The sequence below is a fragment of the Hyperolius riggenbachi genome, chromosome 4 (genome assembly GCF_040937935.1).
Source record: "Hyperolius riggenbachi isolate aHypRig1 chromosome 4, aHypRig1.pri, whole genome shotgun sequence".
NCBI classification, from domain to species: domain Eukaryota; kingdom Metazoa; phylum Chordata; class Amphibia; order Anura; family Hyperoliidae; genus Hyperolius; species Hyperolius riggenbachi.
Window position 1 is genome coordinate 478,737,261 of NC_090649.1, and position 23,425 is coordinate 478,760,685.

At 48.6% G+C, this 23,425-nt stretch overlaps 1 long non-coding RNA gene across 1 annotated transcript; it reads right to left on the bottom strand.

Annotated features, from left to right (window-relative positions):
• Positions 1 to 14,708: 14,708 nt before the first annotated feature.
• On the bottom strand, positions 14,709 to 19,065 carry LOC137571008 (uncharacterized). The gene is made up of 2 exons (XR_011031276.1): positions 17,935 to 19,065; positions 14,709 to 15,155 (listed from the first exon to the last, which is right to left on the bottom strand). It is a non-coding gene; the product is annotated as an uncharacterized lncRNA (long non-coding RNA).
• Between the last annotated feature and the right edge of the window lie 4,360 nt (positions 19,066 to 23,425).

The window sequence follows — 23,425 nt, forward strand, 5'->3', positions numbered from 1 at the left end:
CTGAGACTGAGAAGCGAAAAACTAATGAAATCCAATCTGTGTTGTGCTCACATGTGTTTACAAAGCAAGCTACTGTAGATAGAACAGTACTGTTTCTAGGAGAAAAAAAAGAGTAAGGGAGGAAATTACATTAGGATTGGCTTCAGTCAGAGGCAGTAAAGATGGAAAATGCCTGGAACAGATTGCTCATTATTTACTATAGAAGAATTACCGAAATCAAAACGTGGACAGTGCAATACATATGTTATGTAAGTAGAACAAGTATTTATCTACTTATATATGTGGTTTTTTTTTTCCTGGGATAGTATGGCTGTCCTTGCTGCTTTAAAGAATTTTTATTAATGGGCACCACCAAAGAAAGCACTAGTTACAATACCGACCATAAAGATGCATACACACCTTCAAATACTGTCATCCATCAGAATGGGTGAGCGTTTGGAGTCTAGCGCTGTACAGATGCGTTGCTAGCCTCCAGGTTGCTAGGCAGGCTGGTGGGTGGGTGGTTTTCCATGGAGCAACACTGAAAGGGCGGAGTGGAGTGAGTAGGAGAACAATGGACTTGGCTAGTGCTCGGCAAATCGCAAATCGCTGGCCGTGCAGTTTGCAACCACTGCAGGGCCAGCCTGAGCAGAGTTTGTACCTCATGCCTGCAGACCCACTTACAGACCAAGCACTCGCAGGAGTACAAGGAGTTTAACCCCCTTGGCGGTATGAAAAATACCGCCAGGGGGAAGCGCAGCAGTTTTTTTTTTAAATGTTTTTTTTTTTTTAATCATGTAGCGAGCCTTCGGCGATCACCGATCAGGAAATCCCGTTCAAAGAACGGGATTTCCTGGAGGGCTTCCCCCGTCGCCATGGCGACGGGGCGGGATGACGTCACCGACGTCAGCGACGTCGGGACGTCATTGGGAGACCCGATCCACCCCTCGGCGCTGCCTGGCACTGATTGGCCAGGCAGCGCTCAGGGTCTGGGGGGGGGCCGCGCGCCGCACCCGATAGCGGCGATCGGGCGCGCGGCGGCGGCGACCGGGGTGCTGGCGCAGCTACCAAAGTGCTAGCTGCGTCCAGCAAAAAAAAAATTATGTAAATCGGCCCAGCAGGGCCTGAGCGGCACCCTCCGGCGGCTTACCCCATGTCACACACGGGGTTACCGCCAAGGAGGTTAAGAGGCTGCAGGACAGTGGCGCTGGGCCTGCATCACCATCAGCAGCAGGAGTGGGGAAACCCGCTGCCCCCCGCGGCGCACTTTGTCAGTCCCGGAACGATTGAGGCTGGTTCGTGCAGCCAGTCCTCAGCGGCCTCCTCTGCTCCCTCCACAGTTGTCTCCTCATCCTCCCATGCAGGAAAACGCTGCCAGACCCTTCTCAGCGACTCATTTCCCGGTGTGACCAAGGCTCTGCCTCCCAACCACAGGCACTTCCGGATGTTGAACGACTTGCTTGCCTGGGTCATGTGCTCCCAGCTCTTGCCATACTGCTTTGTGCAGGAGGGGAGTGACATGAGAGCGCTCCTGCAGTATGCGATCCCGGAGTGGCAAATCCCCAGCTGCCACTACTGCTCCCGCACGGCGATCCCAATCAGCGCGTTGGCGAACGTGGCTCATTCGCTCGATCACGCCGTCAGCGAGCGGGTCCACGTCACCATGGACTCCTGGAGCAGCCATTTCGGGACAGACCGCTACCTGTCCTTCACGGCTTACTGGGTCAGCCTGGTGGAAAGGTGTGAGGAAGCAGCAGGTCCATCCTCGGACACATCAGCAGCAGCATCCCAGTTGGTGGTGCCACCCCGCGGGTTCAGGGGAGCTGCAGCAGGCTCCTCTGATCCAGGTCCCTCCTCCGCCACCACACCCGCTGCCACCAAGCGTCCCCGCCTCAGCAGCAGCAGCGTGAAGGCCAGCCACTGCCAAGCGCTGCCGGAGATGGTCAACCTGGGGAAGACCAAACTGACGGCAGACAATGTTCTAGCCAACCTCAGGGAGCAGCAGTAGCAAAGGTGGCTGACCCCCAGAGGCCTCAGAGTCGGATTGGTGGTGTCTGACAATGCGGCCAACCTGCTGGCTGCTATCGCCAGGGGACACTTGACCCACATCCCCTGTTTGGCCCACATCCTGAACGTGGTGGTGCAGAAGTTCCTGCGCACCTACAGGGGATGGACAATCTTTTTTTTTTATTATACATAATTAATTTCTGTTTTTCTTTAAAAAAAAAAAAGAAACATGATGCTTAATGCATCATTTACCCTAAAAGAAGTTTTGGAAGCAATATAAAGGCCAAATTCGTGATTATGAATCGTACATCTGGATTCTGCCGTAATCACGAGGCGAATGCAGATTCGAATTTGTTCGCGTGGTCGTGATCACGGCCGAATCCGAATCTTCGCAAACCCGAATTTGCGACAACTCGAATAGTAAAAGGGGGTGTTCTAGCAACCCTGGTTAGTAGCGAAGAAAAGAGTCTCATATTGTTTTCCAGTACAGGAAGAGTTACAAAACTTCAGTTTTTATCTATGCAAAAGAGCTTCTCTGAGCTCTCCGACCCAACTAATTGGCTACAGTGCTGTTTTCTGAAGCACTTAAACAGCCAAGAAACAGAGAGAGACAGCTTTGGATAAGGTTTTACTGCAGGAAGGTTCAAAGGGTCATTATTTCTGCTCTGTTTTATAGCTCTGCAGAGTAATAAAAATGCTGTGCTATAGTGACCTCTTCTGCATGCGGTGGTGGTTTCACTTCCAACAGGGGACCTGATATCTGGGGACCTGATATCAAGCTATAAAATGCTAGAACATAAAATATACAATTATTATTACTGAATAAGTCAGTCGTATCACAGCTCTGAGCAGTCCTCAGCCACAAAATCAAATCACATTTACCCACGGCTCTACATGCAGTCTGCATTGCAAGCACTCCAATATAATCATAAATGTTTCTGCTGTAACTAATCTTATCTCAGTCAGCCTGGCTCTATCCTGGTACATTTCCAGGGAGAGGGAAACTTGTTATCTCCCCTCCCACATTCCTGCTCCTCAATGATTGGCTGAGGGGAGTTCAGTGTAACAGGCTGAGGCTGAGAAGGGAAAAGCTAATGAAATCCGATCTATGTTGTGCTCACATGTGTTTACAAAGCAAGCTTCTGTAGATAGAACAGTACAGTTTCTAGGTGAAAAAAAAGAGAGAGGGCTGGTGCACACCGAGCGGCTTTTTCAGCGTTTCTGAAGCCGCTTGCAGCTGCGGATACGCTTGGTCAATGTATCTCAATGGGGTGGTTCACACCAGAGCGGGAGGCGTTTTGCAGAAACGCATACTCCCGGGGTGCAGCAGATTTTGGATTGCGGATGCGTTTCTGCCTCAATGTTAAGTATAGGAGAAACGCAAACAGCTCTGAAAAACGCCTGTTCAGAGCGGTTTTGCAGGCGTTTTTGTTACAGAAGCTGTTCAGTAACAGCTTTACTGTAACAATATATGAAATCTACTACACCAAAACCGCTACACAAAACCGCAAAACGCTAGCTGAAACGCTACAGAAAAATAAGAAAAAGCGTTTCAAAATCTGCTAGCATTTTGCGGATCTGCTAGCGGGTTTTGGTGTGCACCAGGCCTAAGGGAGGAAATCACATTAGGATTGGCCTCTGACGCTTTTTCAACTACCGCCGTGGTAAACCTATTTCCGCAGTAACATGCGCATGCGCCTGGCTCGATCACGCGCCTGTCGCTGTAAACGTTCTGTGCAAGCAAGGTTAATTCTGTCGAGATCCGCACATGCATAAAATGCTCAACCGTAATTGAGCCAGGCGCGTAGGCATGCGCAGTCACGCACAACTCCTGGCAAAGTCGCTTGCTACCGGAGCCACCAGCGGAAGAACAAAGTTTATTTTCACTTCAGATTTGCTTTAAGTGTATGGCCACCTTAAAGACGACCTCTAGTAAAAATAATGCAATAATAATAATAAGTGCTTGTTTTTTTAATAATTATATAAAAATTATTTAGTCAGTGTTTGCACATTGTAAAAAGTTTTCTCTCCCTGATTTACATTTTGACATTTATCACATGGTGACATTTGTGATGTCACTGGAAGGAGATGATGCTTGCTTTTTTTTTGGGCAGTTGGAAACAGCTGCAAACAGCTGTTATTTCCCACAATGCAACAAGGCTCCCACAGTGTAATGTCAGAACCATGGTCCTGACATCACACTGTGGGAGGGGTTTCACCACAATATCAGCCATACAGAGCCCCCTGATTATCCGTTTGTGAAAAGGAAAAGATTTCTCATGGGAAAGGGGGTATCAGCTACTGATTGGGATGAAGTTCAATTCTTGGTTACGGTTTCTCTTTAACTAAACAAATACTGCATATGTTTGAAAAACATCATGTGATTAGCTGGCAGTTGGCACTAACAAAAGCTCTGAATCCAGCACAGCAGTAGTTGGGGATAATGATCTGCCTTTTAGGTGATTAGCGTTAAAAATGTCTCCCCCACATCCCCTGCATAAAATGTAAGTGTTTAGCTGCGCTTTGAGAGCTGCTGAGTCTCGGGCTGTTTTGCACGTAACTGAGGTACACAAACAACAAAAATGTAAAAGGGTAATACTTCAATTATTTATAGGATGCCATTCCAGGCTGGAGCTGCCAGGCAGAGATAATATTTAAAGGACTTAACCATTAAATGTTTAATGGGGTTTACAGCCAGCTACAGTACAAAAAAAAGAACGTACAGTGCCAAATCAGAACGCGTATAATGCAGCACAGAAGCGGCCCTTGAAGACATCCGCAGTGCATTAAAAGGTCATCTTTATTGAGAAAACTGGGACACATAATTGCCAAAACACCACCCCGGAAAGGGAAACAGACAGTCTTTGATAGCAATAAACATATATCCTCTTTACCCGAAAATAAGCCCTAACGGTCATTCCAGCACACAGCAAGGATATCTGGTGTGCAGAAACAACAGGGCAGGTGCCTGAGTAGTACAATGCGGTACCATTACAGCATGGAACCTTCGGATCAGTACAAGGGAAGAGGAAATGTTTTGCTCAGAGACACTTCCTGCTGCGTCATCATCATTAGCCACAGCCAGGGCCAGGCCAAGGCAGAGGCGAGAGAGGCTCCAGCCTCAGGGTGCAGTGTAGGAGGGGGGGTGGGGCTGAGGCAGAGGCGAGAGAGGCTCCAGCCTCAGGGCGCAGTGTAGGAGGGGGGGTGGGGCTGAGGCAGAGGCGAGAGAGGCTCCAGCCTCAGGGCGCAGTGTAGGAGGGGGCACACAACTCACTCAGCTATCATTCCTCTATTGTGTTTGAAGCAGAGAGAAATAAGAAAAGGGGATACATGACAGTGACTGCAAGCCAGATAACTAGAGATTAAGGTGTTGGGGGGGGGGGGGGGGGTTGTGGCCCCTGGGGCACCTCTTAGTGTAATAATAATCAGTGTGTGACGGCTGGGGTGGGGGGGGGGGGGGGTGGAAGGGCGCACTTTGATGTCTCAGCCTTGGGTCCTGCAGGTCCTTGTCCTGGCACTGGGCGCCACCTCAGGTACCAGTATTTGAGTACCACCCTCTCTGCTTCTCCATCCTTAGAAAATCTGCCAATTATGGTAAACGCAGTTGGGGCATCCCAAACAAGCGCCACGTCATAGAAGTATAAGGCATCCCATGCAAATAAGCCCTAGCACATCTTTAGGAGCAAAACTTTATTTAAGACACTGTCTTATTTTTGGGGAAACACAAGTACTTTTCTTCTTTGACACAGATTTGACACTGATCCAAGGATGGTCGTAGTCAGTCAACTTCCCTACGCTGGAACTACGCGTAGTTTTACGCAATTACGCTTCGCCAAACTACGGCTTCGAAATCAAATATTCGCTTCGTATGCATTTCGTAGACTACGCTTTAAAATATGCAATTACGCGTAGTGCGAAGCTTAATGTATGCGGATGCTTAAGCCCGCATGCAGAAAATTTTACACATTAATTCCTGATTAAATAATTATACCAGGAACTCTTCTATGTGTAAATTCGCCTTTCCAACACGTAAATTTGTAAGCATACAATCGCACGCGGAAAATTAGCCGCGAGTAATGCATTCGTAGTTCACTACGCAATACACATGTTGACTACACATTGTGGGCGTAAGCTACGCGTAGAGGTACTTCGCTACACATAAATTCGTAAGCGTAGTTTTGAAACGTCACCTACGAACTACAATGCGTAGATGCGAACTACGATGCGTAAATGCGCACTGGCGTAGTTTCTGCTCATCTCTGGTCCTAAAACCAGCCTGTATGTAATACTCACCTGTCCAGGCACCTGGTGTCCGTGCGTTGCTGGCTGATGTCTCATGCTCACCACCACCACTGCAGTGTGCGCACGTATGTGTGTCACGGCGCATGGCTTTCCGCTTGCATGTGCAAAGTTTGATGAATGCACAGTGCATGAAGAATCACATCAAAACATGATTTGCCAGCCAGCACTGTCATTACTAAATAGTTCTGTCAGTTCCAGTGGTTGTCCCTTATCTGAACTCCTAATCTTTCGATAGGCTGATGCACTGTATGCTTGCACTCTTGCATTAAGCATGTTCAGGGCCGCTTCTAGACTTCTTCATTTAACCGCTTGAGGGCCGCGATCTTAAACCCCCCTAGTGACCAGGCCATTTTTTACTAATTAGGCCATTGCAGCTTTAACCTTCCTGGCGGTAGTTCGGGGTAAGCCACGCAGGAGGTTTTCTCAGGCCCTGCTTGGCGGATTTACTTAATTTTTTTTTGCTGGACGCAGCTAGCACTTTGCTAGCTGCGCCAGCACACCGATCGCCGCCGCCCCGCGCCCGATCGCCGCTATCCGTCCCCCCCCAGACCCCGTGTGCTGCCTGGCCAATCAGTGCCAGGCAGCGCCGAGGGGTGGATCGGGACTCCCAATGACGTCACGACGTCGCTGACGTCGGTGACGTCATCCCGCCCCGTCGCCATGGCGACGGGGGAAGCCCTCCAGGACGTAGATCGCCGAAGGCGATCGAAGCGGGCGGGGGATGCCGCTGAGCAGCGGCTATCATGTAGCGAGCCCTAGGCTCGCTACATGATATATATATAAAAAAAAAAACAAAACTGCTGCGCTGCCTCCTGGCGGAATTTTTCATACCGCCAGGAGGGTTAAGTACAGGGCAGTACAACTCAGCACATAAGTGATCCTTCCCCCCTTTTCTGCCCACCAACAGAGTAACCAAGCAGCTCAGGGTGACCCAAACTACTAGGAATGTATAGGGGGATAAAAGGAACCAAAAAGCCCTCCTACTAAAAAAGCAAAGCTTGGTGTAATTTGCCTTCTTAAAACAGAAGGAAATTTGCAATAATTCAGTTATAAGTGAACATTTGTGGTTACCCACAATGCACCACTACTAAATATGCAAATTATCCCTTTTCGCCCTTGTTAAAGGGAAGGTTCAGGGAGGGTGGCTAAAAAATAAAAATCAATTTCCACTTACCTGGGGCTTCCTCCAGCCCGTGGCAGGCAGGAGGTGCCCTCGCCGCCGCTCCGCAGGCTCCCGGTGGTCTCTGGTGGCCGGCCCGACCTGGCCAGGCCGGCTGCCAGGTCGGGCTCTTCTGCGCTCCAAGGCCCGGCAGTTCTGCGCCTGCGCAGTACAGCCCGGAGGACATCCGATGACGTCAGCGCGCCGGCGTGGGACGCAGAAGTGCCGGGCCTTGGAGCGCAAAAGAGCCCGACCTGGCAGCCGGCCTGGCCAGGTCGGGTCGGCCACCGGAGACCACCGGGAGCCTGCGGAGCGGCGGCGAGGGCACCTCCTGCCTGCCACGGGCTGGAGGAAGCCCCAGGTAAGTGGAAATTGATTTTTATTTTTTAACCACCCTCCCTGAACCTTCCCTTTAAGCAAAGCAAGCATCCAGAGCCGCTGGTGTATAGCAAGCCTATAGCTTAAAATTTTACACAGCCATATCAAACCCACATGTAGACAGCTATTTCATACAGCCTTATCAATCCCTGCCATGTACTGATGAGGACCAAAAGTCCGAAACAGGCTGTCTACATGTGGGTTTGATATGGCTGTGTAAAACTTAAAGCTATAGGCTTGCTTTACACCAGCGGTTCTGGATGCTTGCTTTGCTTAACAAGGGCGAAAAGGGATAATTTGCATATTTAGTAGTGGTGCATTGTGCGTAACCACAAATGTTCACTTATAGCTGAATTATTGCAAATTTCCTTCTGTTTTAAGAAGGCAATTACACCAAGCTCTGCCCACCAACAGAGCTCTCTGTTGGTGGGCTATGATTGCTGCCAGGATGTTTTTTTTATTATTATTTTTATTTAATATATATTCTATTTCAAATATTTATTCTATTTTTTTTATATAAATTTCCCTATTTTATTTATATTTTTTTCTCCCTCCCCCTGCCAGGCAATCAGCGCGATCGCCTGTCATAGGCTTTAGCCTATGACAGCGGATCGCTGTCTTGCCTCCCCAGGGGACAGCAGAGTGACATGGCTGTCCTCAGTACATCGCTGCCATAGATTGCAGCGCTGTACATAGTAAATAGACAGTGGTTTCGCCGTCTAACAGTCTCCTAGCGGCGATCGCCTCTGGGAGACTGATGGCGGATTGCAGGAGATGTGCGCCGATACGCGCGCGATCTCCTGCAATTCCCGCACCTAGTACTTCCCGCCAATTGGCGCGGATTGGTCCTGGGGCTGCCGCGCTGCTCACGCTAATCAGCGTGGAGCAGTTGTTTAGAGGTTAATGTTCTCACATGACATGCTGCAACTCAACACAATAGCACACTGACTGGCTGTGAGTCTGTGACAAACAAACTGCTCACCCTCAGCCACTCCATTCCTCCTCAGTCAGGACAGCAGTGCCACCTGCTCCCTTCTGCTGTGCAAGTCAAATGAAACACTGCTGCTCTCCTGCCTCCCCCCCCCCTCCTCACTCACTGTCAGACTCCTCACACAGCACAATAACCTCAAATGTTTCACCTTGCTTCATGAGAGAACCAGCCCTAAGGCCTGGGGCACACCAGAGGAGTTTTTCTGAGCGTTTTGAGTTTTTAAATCTGCTGCTAATGTTAGCCTATGTGTCTGTGCACACTGGAGCAATGAGGTTTTGTAAAAAAAACCCATAGCATTACATTGGGAAGAGCTTTTGAAAGGTTTCAAAAGCTCTTCCCAATGTAATGCTATGGTTTTTTTTTACAAAACCTCATTGCTCCAGTGTGCACAGACACATAGGATAACATTAACAGCAGATTTAAAAACTCAAAACGCTCAGAAAAACTCCTCTGGTGTGCACCAGGCCTAAGAATGTTATAGAAAATTGATGCAGAATCCCAGTGGCGTACCAATAAAAAAAAACACCATTTTTTTGAGCTGTGTGATCTGAGGGAAGACTGGTTGTGGTGCCAAGTATGTTGCTGCAAATTTGGGGGGATTTTGGGGGAAAAGAAGTCATCAGAATGTGGACAGAGCTAACTGTAATGAAGCTCTGTACTCTATACAGTGCTGCAGAAGATGTCAGTGCTATATAAATACACAATAATGATATGGTAGGACATTAGACTATGACTATGGTACGATTAGATTATGAGCTCCTCTGAGGACAGTCAGAAAAGGGTGGCATACAAAAGAGGGGGATGCATAGGAGGAGGAGGGGGGATACAGAGTAAGGCCCAGTGCACACCAAAACCGCTAGCAGATCCGCAATATGCTAGCGGTTTTGGGAGCTGATTTCAGAGCGATTCTAGGTATGTTTAGAGAGGTTTTCTAAACATACCTAGCGGTTTTGCGTGCGTTTTTGTGTAGCAGATTACACATATTGTTACAATAAAAGCTGTTACTGAACAGCTTCTGTAACAAAAACGCCTGGCAAACCGCTCTGAACTAGCGTTTTTCAGAGCGGTTTGCGTTTTTCCTATAATTTACATTGAGGACGAAATGCTTCCGAAAACCGCAAACGCGCAGCAGGTGGCGCGTTTGCGGCTTGGCAAAAACCGCAAACCGCCGGTGTGCACCATCCCATTGCAATACATTAGACAAGCGTTTTTAGAGGCGGATGCGGCCGGCGGATCGCTCCAAAAACCGCTCGGTGTGCACTGGGCCGTAGAGGCACAAAAAGGAGAGCCTGGTGGGAGAGGAGAAAGGGCAAGAAGGACTCTCATCAGGACTGCAGACATCACCAGTGCTGAAGGGCAGGTACATGCTGTTAAAAGAAGCCACTGAAATCTGGAAAGAGCAAAGAGTCATGGGGGAAGACAACAGGGTGGGAGGGGGAGCTGGGAAAAAAGATACGCTTACCTGCAATCAAGCTAATCTAAATTGCCTAGAGCTTGTTTCTCTGCTCACTACAGAAGTCAGCTGTCAGCACCTGTATCACTGGCTTCTGCAACAGCAGACTGTCCTACATTATTGATTACTCTGATCAGGATAAATAATCAATAGTCCAGGGCACTCTGGTATTTCAGCAGCCAGTGCACATGGCTACTAATGACAGGCAACTTCTGAAGCACTAAACACATCCTGCCCCCTCCCCCTGCTAATGTCCCAGCTGCAGCACAGCAATCCTTCTCTCTACTCACCCTGCTGCTCTGCACATTCACTCACTGCAGGCTGTGTGTAGAGAGCAAGGAGACACATTGCCCACGGGACAGGAAGGGGAGAGGTGCTACAGGATACACTTAACATTTGGTGCTTGGGCCTTTTCCCAAGCAGCCCCTACTCTATGGAACTCACTTCCACAATCAGTACAAGAGGCTCCTTCTCTGGACAGCTTAAAAAAAATGCTAAAAACTCACCTCTTTTCCCTAGCCTTTGAGACTGCATAATGCAGGGAGTCCCCAGGGAGAAAAGCGCTATATAAATATTATTGTTATTGTTGTTATTGTTACATCTAGTGCAGGAAGTAGTACAGTCCCCTGTACTGCCTGCTGCTATTTTCCCGAATGTTGCCCGAACTATGAAAAAAGGTCCCAGGTGGAAGAACACAGTGGCTGGGCACCACAGCCGCTCCCCTAGCCATGGCTACACCCGGGGCTGTGAGCACCTGCACAGCCCTATGGTAGGTACACCACTGCAGAATCCAACATGCTAGTGGTGCTTTTATAGTGATCCAGAGCTGAAGTTCGGGATCAAAATAAGATCCTTAGGCCCGGTTCACATTAGCGTTCGCTATCAGGATTTTCCGCATCGGATCCGGAACGCATGCTGCACAAACGGAACGTACGTTCCGCATAGCAATGTAATGTCTATGCGGACGTTCACACGCGTCCGTTATGTACGTACCGGAGCCGGATCGGATCCGGACTCCGGACTCTTTTCCAACATGCGCTATTTTTTGGGTCCGGATCTCAGGCCCACGCACCCGGACCGGAGCCGGACCTGAGCCGGACCTGAGCCTGACAGCACAATCCGGAACACAGAAACCAATGGGGAACGGAAGGCACAGAACACACTGCCTACAAAAACCTGACGTTCTACCCCACTTCCTATGCGTATCCAAGCGGCCATTTCGGATGGGGACACATGGGCCAAGCATGTCTGGAGTGGAGCAGCAGTGACAGACGTACCGGAGCTGTTTTGGCAGAAAGTCGGAGGTGGAGGTGAGGCCTACAGCGGAGGAACCTGATTCTACAGGTGCACCAGGTGCACCTTCTGCTGACCCCAACATTTTTTTATTTAATTTTGCTATTTTTTGCCCACGGATCCGGATGGCAGCCTGATGCATGCCTGATGCAAACGGACCGGATCCTGATCGGATCCTGATCGGAACCGTACGGTTCCGATCAGGATCAGGTCCTGATCCGATCAGGATCCGGTCCGTTTGCAAGGCAAAACGTAAGTGTGAATGGGGTCTAAGGCTTCCCTCTCTTAAGGTATCTGATTGAGGCTTCCCTCACTACTCAGATGTCCTCTGTTGCTGATTGCTGCTCCCCTCCAGATTGGGGCCATGCTCCTTCCCGTTTTGCAGCATGGCCGTGCAGTAGACACACGAGCACAGCTGCGCATGCGCTGCTGCGCGGCCCTCCAATGTGATAAGCGACAGTTTATTGTTGCTAATCTTCAGAGGGGCAGCGCTCAGTGACAGGGAACATTAGAATATGTAGAGGGAAGCCTCAATAGGATCCTGAGGTTTTCTCTCTTTAGGAAAGCATCACAATTTTGTACCAAGCTTCTGCTACACTTTAATACATGTTTGGCAATGCACACGGCTTACCATGCAATCAGTAAGAAGAGCTCTGTATTTGCCTGAAACATGACAGCCGTTTTGACATCGATGACATTCCAATGAATTGCAGAAAAAAAGGGTTTTGTTTTTTTTTTTTAATTTTTTTTTTATTTCATGGTTACTGTTGTTTGAAATGGAAACTCATCTCACAATAGACTGCAGTAAATTGCTACTAAGCTGATCACTCTCGTCAAAGTGCTCCCCGGACGCTTTTCCATTAATTTTGCTTAGAGGAGAATTTGTGTAAAACAAATTGCTTGTCTCTTCTGGGAGATGTGTAAGAAGGTACAGGAGGATATTGGATGGTTTGACAGAGCGTTTGCTGCAGCTAATTGCCTCCTCGTTCTCTTTTGGGTACAATCATCGTGGCCCCGGTCCATCATGCTTCTGTCAGCGTAGCTGGCAGGGCCGGATTTACCATGAGGCACTCGAGGCACGTACCTACAGGCACCTGATGTTGGAAAGGTGACTCGCCCCCTTCCCCAAGTTACAGACTGTTTCTGGCCACAAAAGTGATGAAAAAGTTGTTTCAAGGGGTCTAACACCTGGACTGTGGCATGGCGGAGGGGGATCCATGCCAAAAGCCCCACCAAAGATTATAGAGTTGACGCAAAGTCGGGTTTTAAAGAGAGACGGAAGCGAAAAAAATTTACATTTTTACCTTATAATTCGCTTCAGTACTCTCATCGGAAGTAAACCGCCGCAAAACGAGCGCTTTAGACCCCCCAAACCCTGGGGGGCAATCCAGCCGGCGCTTCCTGAAAGAGGCAGAGCTTTCAGCTTCAGCTCTGCCTCTACTGCTGTCAATCGCGGCGGATCGTTGCCTCTCCCCGCCCCTCTCAGTCTTCCTTCATAGAGAGGGGTGGGGAGAGGCGGAGATCCGTGCGGCGATTGACGTCAGAAGAGGCAGAGCTGAAGCTGAAAGCTCTGCCTCTCAGCGCAGCAAAATCCACAATCAAGTTGGTCGTGGATCTTTGCCTCGGGGATTTGGGGGGACCTCGTTTTGCGGCGGGGATGCGGCGGTTTACTTCTGATGAAACTAGTGAAGCGAATAACAAGGTAAAAATGGCAAATTTTATTCGCTTCAAAGTCTCTTTAAACCCTAATGGGCAGAAATCACATTATGCACAGCTCTGGGTGTCAGTGGGCTGTGGAGTGTCACACACAGAGAGATAAATAGTTCTATCAGAATACAGTTAAATAATAATGCACTGCAGTGGTTCTGTGCCTGTAACTTAGCCTCTTGCCGACCGCGTCACACCGATGGGCGTGGCCGCGGCAGCAGCCCCAGGACCGCCTAACGCCAGTTGGCGTAAAGTCCTGGGGCTCTGTTTTGCAGGAGATCGCGTGCAGGCTGCGCGCATCTCCTGCTTGGGGGGCGGAGTTCTGCCCCGCCTTCAGTCTCCGATCGGCTTTCGCCGCTCAGGAGAATGTTAGACGGCGTGATCGCCGTCTATTTAGACTGTGCAGCGCTGCGACCAGCAGCAGCGCTGCACTGGGGACAGCCGTGTGACACGGCTGTCCCTCTCGGGGACAAGAGAGCGATCGACTCTCATAGGCAGAAGTCTATGACAGCCGATCGCCGTAATTGGCTGGCTGTGGGGAGGGATGGGTGGTTTTTTTTTAAAACGTAAACGAAAATATTTATGAAAAAAAAAGTAAACATGGGGGAGCGATCAGACCCCACCAACAGAGAGCTCTGTTGGTGGGGAGAAAAGGGGGGGGGGATCACTTGTGTGCTGTGTTGTGCAGCCCTGCAGCTTTGCCTTAAAGCTGCAGTGGCCAATTTTACTCCAAATGGCCTGGTCACTAGGGGGGTTTAGCCCTGCAGTCCTCAAGAGGTTAATGAAGCAACAGCAGTAGTGTGCACACAGCTCTGGGTGTCAGTGAGTTGTGGAGAGTGTCACACACAAAAAACACAGGAGACCAATGTGCTAGCCCTCAAAAGGGCTGTTTGGGGTGCTTTCACAGCAAGTAAGGAACAAGAGCACAGGCCTAGCTAAGGGCCCATTCACACGTGCGTTTGCAAAACGCCTGCGATTTTTGCGGGCATTTTGCAGGGTGATTTTTCTGCGATTTCACATGGAAAAATCACTGAACACTGCGGCGATTTTTCTGCGCTCGCGTTTAGCACTTCTATAGCACTTTAACGTGATCACTGGGAAATCGCATGAAAATGGTGCAGGCGACGCATTTGCGCTTTGAGATTTTGGGCGATTAGCGGCGATTAGCTCAAATCACTGAATTAAGAATGGACCCATAGGGTTTTATTACACTAGCGCTTTTAAAAAGCGCTAGTGTTTGAGTGTTTTGCCGAAGTCGCAACAAAACGCTCTATTGTGAATGGGCTCTCATACTTTCCCTACCTATCTGCAGCAAGTCTGTCCCTGCTCTCACTAACAGTCAGCAGCCAGCAGAGAATGAATCCAATATGGCCACCGCAACTGCTGTAAACGGTTTCAAACCGCCAACTGAAGGAGAATTCCACAAACACCAATGCAGGTTGTAAAATTCAAAAAGTTTATTAAAAAAAAATAAAAATATAGATTCTACTCCATATAACCAATGAGAATTACACACAACACAATCTAATATCACAGTCTTCTTAATATCTTCTGGTCTTCTTCCTATAGGACACTTCCGGAAGCTAGAAGGAAAACAACTGGTTAACAATAACACAAAACCTTTCCACCCGGTAAGTATTTGCTGAGCGTATCCACCCTCCCTAATGAGAAATAGACCCTATTTGGGTTCCCAAAAACCCTGAGTACCAAAATAATTTCGGTTTAATGCTTCACTGAGAAGGCAGATATAGAGCAATTTACACTCTACGTTTGCTGATCAGCAAAATCTTTCATAACTCAATAGTAAATAGAGTACTCTTGCTTTTTGCTCTCAGTCTGATCAATTATTCTGGCTATTTTACTTATTCAATAGATCAGACCGTTTCCTAGGAAAAAACAGAACAATAAATGTATCAATTAGATGGTTAAAGGTTAATAAAGTGGTTGGTTAATAAGTTAATGATAAATAATAATAAAAAAAAAAATTGGTTAGTGTATTTAATAATGTGTTGGTTAAGTATTTAATAAATGTAACGTTGCACTGTACCACACTAAAAAAAATGCTCTTTGCACTTTATATTTTAAAAGTCAGTTGGCTATGAGGGTAAATAACAGGCCTTTAGCGGACAGGGCACTGGAGTATTTCATTAAGCAGATACACTTTCTTCTCAAAATCACTATTTCCTAGTCCCATACATAGTACATAGGTGATAGGCAGTTTTTGGACTTTCATAAAAAAAAAAAACCTTTCTTCCCAATTCCGCAACAGTTCAGGAAAACTAACAATAAAGATGATAATCATAGATATGAGGGATTGTCAGTCTCAATTCTCAGCCTCACCAGCACTATACTCAGGGCCGGATTTGTACTTTTCACCGCCCTAGGCCAACTTTCACCAGCCGCCCCAATGACCAACAGCACCCAACACCCTACCCCCAGTATGAGCTATCTCCGCCCCCTGCCCTGCCCCTCTTTAAAATGGAAATAATTTTTTATTATGGAAATAATCTTTTAAAGCTTTTGTACCTACTCTTAGGTACAGGAGTAAAAAAAAAAAAAAAAAAAAAGATCTCCATATACATATAAAATAAGTACTTGGCTGATCCCCCAGTGTGATTACAGCAGAGTGTAGAAGGAAGCACACAAGGCATGCTCCCGGTATTCCCTTCTAGTGATGCATCAGCCACATAAATGCACCTGATCTGTGCAGCTTTTCATTGACCTTAATGGACAACTGTAGTGAGAGGTATGTGGAGGCTGCATTATTTATTTCCCTTTAAGCAATACCAGTAGCCTGGTTATCCTACTGATCCTCTGCCTCTAATACTATTAGCCATAGCCCCTGAACAAGCATGCAGCAGATCAGGTGTTTCAGACATTATTGTCAGATCTGAGAAGATTAGCTGCATGCTTGTTTCTGGTTTGATTCAGACACTACTGCAGCCAAAGAGATCTGCAGGGCTGCCAGGCAACTGGTAATGTTTAACTTTAAAAGCAAATAAATATGGCAGCCTCCATATATCTCTCACTTCAGTTGAACTTTAACACACTTGTCAGTCACTGTGATGTCAGCCTGTTCTGGCCAGATCAGGTCCATTTATGTGACTTATGTGTCACTAGAAAGGAGGAGGCTGGGAGGAGCGGTAGTGTGCTCGGCACTCTGCTACAATCAGACTGAGGAATCAGCCAGGTAGCTATTGGTTTATATTGAGATACATATACCACTTTAAATTTAAAGCGGAACTGAAGATAATTTTAAAACAAACAGTTTCACTTACCTGGGCCTTCTGCAAGCCCCCAGCAGCCATCCTGTCCCGCGCCGCTCCTCCACGATCCTCTGTTACCCGCCGACTTGTAAGTCGAAGGGCCATTGCGTCTGTTGCGCCCTGCCAAGTGTATCCTTTTTACACGTTTCCGTCTGCAATAGCGCTATTGCGGACTGGAACACGAAGTAGGATACGCGTGGCCAGAGCCGCGCAGGCGCAGTGGCCCGAGGGCGAAACCAAAAGTAGCTGGCGGCGGGAGCACGGAGGATCGTGGAGGATCAGCGCGAGACAGGACGGCTGCTGGTGGCTTGCAGAAGCCCCAGGTAAGTGAACCTGTTTGTTTTACAACTATCTTGAGTTCCGCTTTAAAGAGAATCTGTAACGTCAAAACGTCCCCTGGGGGGTACTCACCTCAGGTGGGGGAAGCCTCAGGATCCTAATGAGGCTTCCCATGCCGTCCTCCGTCCCTCAGGGGTCTCGCTGCGGCCCTCCGTACAAGATGACGTAATTATTTACCTTCCCGGCTCCTGCGCAGGCGCTCTGACGGCTGTCGGCTCCGAAGTAGGCGGAAATACCCGATCGCCGTCGGGTCTGCTCTACTGCGCAGGTGCAAGTTTCCGGCGTCTGCGCAGTAGAGCGGACCCGACTGAGATCGGGTATTTCCGCCTACTTCGGAGCCGAAAACAGCCACAGCGCCCCCGCTGGAGCCAGCAAAGGTAAATGTTGAATTGACAGCCGGGTCTGTCGCCAGCTGTTCGGAGGGCTGCAGCGAGACCCCCGTGGGACAGAGGACGGCGTGGGAAGCCTCATTAGGATCCGGAGGCTTCCCCCACCCAAGGTGAGTACCCCCCAGGGGATGTTTTTGATGTTACAGAGTCTCTTTAAGCTACGTACCCACGAGTCCACTACACACTTTTTTGAACAATTTTTTCCAGCCACTGTCAATTTTTTGCACAACAAGTGATCTTTTCTGTGATCTTGCGTCGTGGGTGCGGGTGCGTAATCAGGCAAACAACGATTTGCGACGCACGGTGATAATGATCGTCAGATCTTTAAGATACTCGATAACTCCCGCACAAAATGCAGCGATCGTTTGAACTCTCGTTCAAGCCCGTCGCGTGCCGTTGCATGATCTCGCGAGAAGGAAGATGGATTGGAGAACGCTTGTTTGCCGAGCCGTGTCGCAGTGAGTACAGGGTTTGAGAACACCGTGTCTGAGTGTTACACCTTAACAATATCTGAGGCGGAGGTCAGACAGGACAACAGCTAAGACCAGAACTTGAGAAAACAGACAGACCTCTGCCCTGAGTCCCGGGAACAGCTCCCCCTCCTCCTTCCATCGCATCACCCCCAGCATTCCAGCACAGACAGGCTGCAAATTCATTACACACATGCTTACCCAAACAGAAGCAGCCATGATCTAGTGATGATCCATTTGCAGAGTCTGAGTGTCCGTGTACAGCAGCTGGATGATGACCCCGGGGATGCATATCAGCTCCGATCTTCTTCCTCCACGTGTGAAACTTTAGGGGGCGGGGAGGTGACGTTCATGCAAACCAGGGAGGCTGGAACAAGGCTGGAGGCAACAGCAGCAAGTGTGGATGCTGCTCTGAGCGTCTGGGCGCGCTTTTACTTGCCTGTCCGCCTGCCTGCGCCAATGATCAAGTTGGGAATCAGCAGCCAGTGCCAGAGAGACTGCGTGGGAATTGGTCTGGTCCTCAGGCTTCCAAGGCTCCTCCGTGTCCCCACACTGTGCTGTGCACACCCTGCTGCTCTTTGCAGTTGATGTGCGGTGTCCCCCACCACACCGGGATCTTCCCTGCCAGCCACGTGTCCTTTCACTGCCGGAGTGATGATCACATGTCTGCCCCAGCGCCGGCCACGCGTATCCTTAATGCAGGGCCAGGTCTGACTGCCTCGTCTACTGTTTGCATTAACATTGTGAAGGAGAGGAGTCGGGACTCCGAGCAGAGTGTGCAGCTGGCGGCAGGCATGGTTGATTAACATCACCGGGCGCTTTGATCCTACTTGCCGCACACATCACAACAAATACTTACTTCCCCTTAGCCGCCCTCAACAAGGCTGAATTTTCTGCCGCCCTAGGCCCAGGCCTTGGTGGCCTTGCCAGAAATCCGGCCCTGACTATACTTCAGCAGTTAGGGACATCACCATAGCCAATTCACTGTAGTCAAAATGTTCAAGCATCTTTCTTGTCACACGCTGATTTATCACCATATTAATCATATTTCATATGTGTCAGATTTGTAAACATCTTCTCTGCACCTCTGTATCATCAGCTACCGGTTATACACCTGCCTGGCTCTTTTGCATCTGCCAAAATCTCTCTCCGCTTCCTCCCTTCCTGTCAGCTTTGATTCACTGATGGCTGGCTTATTTTATGGAGGATTGAAGAATCATCATGGTGCAGTAATTTTCTCCCAAAATGTCAGCTGTCGCAGTGTCTGGCCTGCTTCTCCTCAGCTGTGCCTGCTGCATCCTTCCCATTCCCCTGTCCGCTCCAACTGCCAACTCAACCCCTCAGAGAGCCGTTATATCTTCCCCAACGGCTCCCCTGCTTGCGTGTCTGGTTGCTTAGCAACCTTCCCTCAGCCATCAGCCCTGCCTACCCACACATTACACATTACAACTAAGGGCAAAATGCTCTTACTTAACAAACCTGTGTCAGCAGCGCCTCTATTTAAAGCTGCTGACCAGGTAATAATATAAGAATAAAAATAAATAGATCCCCCCTCTTTCTACCTGCTACACTGCTTTTTGATAGGGGGGGTGGGCGGTCCAGGAGTAGGTGCTAGCTGATTGGCTGCCAGGTGTCTGCTGACTGTGAGGTAAGGGGTCAAAATTTAGCTCAATGATGATGTATAGGGGGCGAGTCGACCATGCCAAATGTTCGCTGTTTGCCCCTAATGCGAACAGCCGATGTTCGCAGAATACTGCTTGCCGGCGAACTGTTCAGGCCATTTCTACTGCGGGTATCTTAGCTACCTAATACTGAGGTTCCTCTATCTAATACAAAATAGCCAATACAAAATAGCGTTTTTGGGCGCCAGATCGGAAAATATATCAGGCATCGCAGCCACCCAAATGCTGCTATTCTGTGGCACCCAATATTTATTTTTTATTTTTAAAATATTTAGTTGCAGTGCAAACAGCACACCGCGCCACGGGTGGAGCAAAGGGGGTGGGGCTTGCAGCTTGGGGGGGTTAGTTAGATTTAGGCATTAGGTAGGTAGTGTGTGCAAGTCTGTGTGTGGGGGTAGTTTTAGGTGTCAGACAGATAGTGTGTGCGGGTGAGGGGTTAGTTTTAGGAATGGGGGGGGGGGGTGGTTAGGAATCAGGGTGGAGGGTTCTGTGTGAGTGTAGGTTTATAGGTTTAGGTTTGGCCATAGTAAAATATTGCTATTTAATATCAATGTTTTACTATCGCCGTTACTGAGCGCCCTTTTTAGCACGCCCCTTTTTTGCATGTATGCCTTCTGGCTACCCAATACTAAGGGGCACCTGTAGCTACCTCTGCCAGGAAAGGGAAGTAAGGGAGAAGTGACAGTTGGGACAGCTCACTCGAGTTGCAGTTTGGTGGGGGTTTGTAGGTTCATAGAGGGCGGAGTCTAGGTTGCCAGAACATCTGTGCCTATAGGCTCCTGTGATGTAAATCCGGGCCTGGTAGCTGGTAAACACAACACCATTCAGATGATGCAGCATTGAAACTAAGGAAATATTGGCTGCTACTCTGACCCCCTCTGAGTATCAGTTTATAGCTGAAATCAAGAATACGCTATATTGGTAGGTGCTAAGACTTCAGGCTAAAACGCAGACAGCTGTATGTTCTTGGTTTTCAAATCCAGTTCTCTATTTAGAAGTAAAAGTATAACGCTGAAACGAAACAGGGGAAGACTTGCTGCTTCGTGACCGCTCTGATCCTCAAGGCTCAGTACGGATTACTGATTGCCAATATCTTACTGGCTGCAAAGATTGCTATATCCATGGCTGGATTTCTTGAAAGGCCACTAAGGCCAGGCCAGGGCCCTGGGTGGCTGCAGCCCCAGGTGACACCTGGACATGAGATACGAGTTGCTACATATGAAAGAAAAGGCAGCAAATGGGGAGCAACACATGAAAACTGAAGCTGATGTCCAAGAGAGCTGTGCGTGAAAGAGAGGGGCTGCATTACAGGGATGATATACACATGGAAGAGGGGGCTGTACATGGAATGGAAGGGGGCCTGCTGCACTTGGAAGGAGAGCCTCAATATATTTGGTCTAGGGGTGAAAAAAGTGTAACTCCGACCTTGAATACACCAAGACATTGGAAAGACACAGTCAGCCCCACTTAACCCAACATTATTCAGATATTGAAAGTGAAGCCGCCTAGCCCCCCTTAAGGACCAGGCACTTTTGTCAGGCAGGCAACCTGATCCTGTTGCTGGACTAGCTGGGCTGTGTCCCCCTGTGTGGCCAGACGTCCCCCCTTTCAGCAGTATGGGCCCCTGCGGACACCACTGCTCTCTCCGACATCCCCGCTCGTACTGACGCTAGGTCCCGGGTCGCGGCTTGATGACATCATCAAGCCGTGGCCCGGGACTTACGTCACAACGAGCAGAGATGCTGGCAAGAGCGGTAGGGAGTGACGATCGTCGCGGGAACGGCAGGGAGGTGAGTGGATCCTCTTCTTTCCCCCCTACCGCCGCAGCTGTGAAATTGATCACTACGATCTGCCAGCGATCATAGTGATCACATGATCAGCAGCCATATGCGATGGCTACTGATCACTGAGGAGAGATGTCAGCTGTCATATGACAGCTTAATCTCCCCTCTCCGGTGCGCACGATCGCGTTGGGACGGAAACGGCAGGCGGCGTAGAGCCTACGTCGCATCAGGCTAGAACAGCCACATGTGCGGCGTAGGATCTCATAGCGGCGGTCCCGAAATAGCTAAAGAGGAAATGTACTTATCCACAAGAGGTCAGCGCTCTCAGCTTTAAATATATAGGGCTTGATTCACAAAGCCGTGCTAACTGTTTAGCACTGGTGTGCTAAACAGTTAGCACGTGAAGTGCCATTCGTGGACTTTTGCACGCGCAATGTGCCACGATTTGCGCGATCGCGGACTTTTGCGCGCGAAAAAGTCCGCAATCGGCACTTCACGTGCTAACTGTTTAGCACACCCGTGCTAAACAGTTAGCACGGCTTTGTGAATCAAGCCCATAGTATCCACACTACAAGAGAAACCTATACCAGTTTGCCTCCTCTTATATAAAAAAAATGCACAACTCAAGAGGTGACGCTCATGGTTAAATAGATATATCAACAGTAATCCACTCTGTACTAAAAATGCATAGGCGTTAGGATATGCAATAAAGCAAATAGTAAAAGTCTATAAGTTGAGGTTCATCTCAATTCAATGTTTCTGTTTCTGCGGAGGGCAATAAGGGCCTGAGCTCTTCATACAGGGATGGACCACCACCAACACCCTTTGTGTGCCACTCACCGCAATCAAAGACCAGTTATTGGTCTATACGAGCCTTGGGACCGTTCCCGGGTCGTCCCCCACCTCTAAGGCAAACTAGTATCAAGATTCTTCCTCCAAAAGCCTCTTCTAATGCTGCTATGTTCTTATCACCATACCCAGGGGCGTAGGAATAGGGATAGCAGGCATAGCAGTTGCTATGGGGCCCCAGGCCACTAGGGGGCACCATCCTGGTAGCAGGAAACTTATTTTTTGGCATGATGTGGTCATTGGGGGGTTAAAAAGGCATGTTATTGCTGAGGTGTGAAAATATCACCAAGGAGAAAACGTAGTATAAACAATGAACTGAATAAGGGCCAGTGTGCCAGTCAGTCAGTCTGCAAAAGTAAAATTTCAATTTTGGATAGAGCCATCAATTATTGATTACCAGGCTTACTCTACCGTACCAGGATGGTTGCACGAGGTTAGTGTGGCATGCTGAACCTCTACACACACACGCTGCTTGAACTGGGAGGTGATAAGTGCTTTGCTGCTAAACTTCAGTCCCTGACCGAGCCTTCCTTCTGACCTCCTAAAAGTCATTTTATGTTCCCGTACCTGCGGGAATATAGCGCTCTGTGTACTCAGGCATCATGGTAGAGAAAAGTCACGTATAATTACTGTGAGCTACTTACAGGCATCATCAAAGTTAGCTGAGTATGGCCTTTGATGTTCTTTTATGTAAAAATGTTAGCTTAAAGGATACCCGAAGTGACATGTGACATGGTGAGATGGACATGTGTATGTACAGTGCCTAGCACACATATAACTATGCTGTGTTCCTTTTTTTCTTTCTCTGCATGAAAGAGTTAAATATCAGGTATGTAAGTGGCTGACTCAGTCCTGACTCAGACAGAAAGTGACTACAGCGGGACCCTCACTGATAAGAATTTCCCCTTTTTTATCTCTTCCTTGCCTTCAGAGGCCATTTTCTGCTAGGAAAGTGTTTTATAGTTGGAATTTCATATCAGTGAGGGTCACACTGTAGTCACTTCCTGTCTGAGTCAGGACTGAGTCAGCCACTTACATACCTGATATTTAACTTTTTCAGACAGAGAAAGAAAAAAAAGTAACACAGCCTAGTTATTTGTGTGCTAGGCACTGTACATACACATGTCTATCTCATCATGCCACATGTCAGTTCGGGTAACCTTTAAGATTTGTTTCATCATCAAAAGAGTTGAACTGAGGAGTTTAGGATATTTTATACGATTTATGAATGAAAGTTAGAGAAATAAATCAGCTGCTGTGTCCAGTCAGCCAGAGGCAAGTGTTATTCGGATCAATAAAGCTGTGGTGAGAATAACTATGTACATGGAGTAGAAGCAGCCACTGTGTAGAGGACAGCAGAGGCGTATCTAGAGGGGT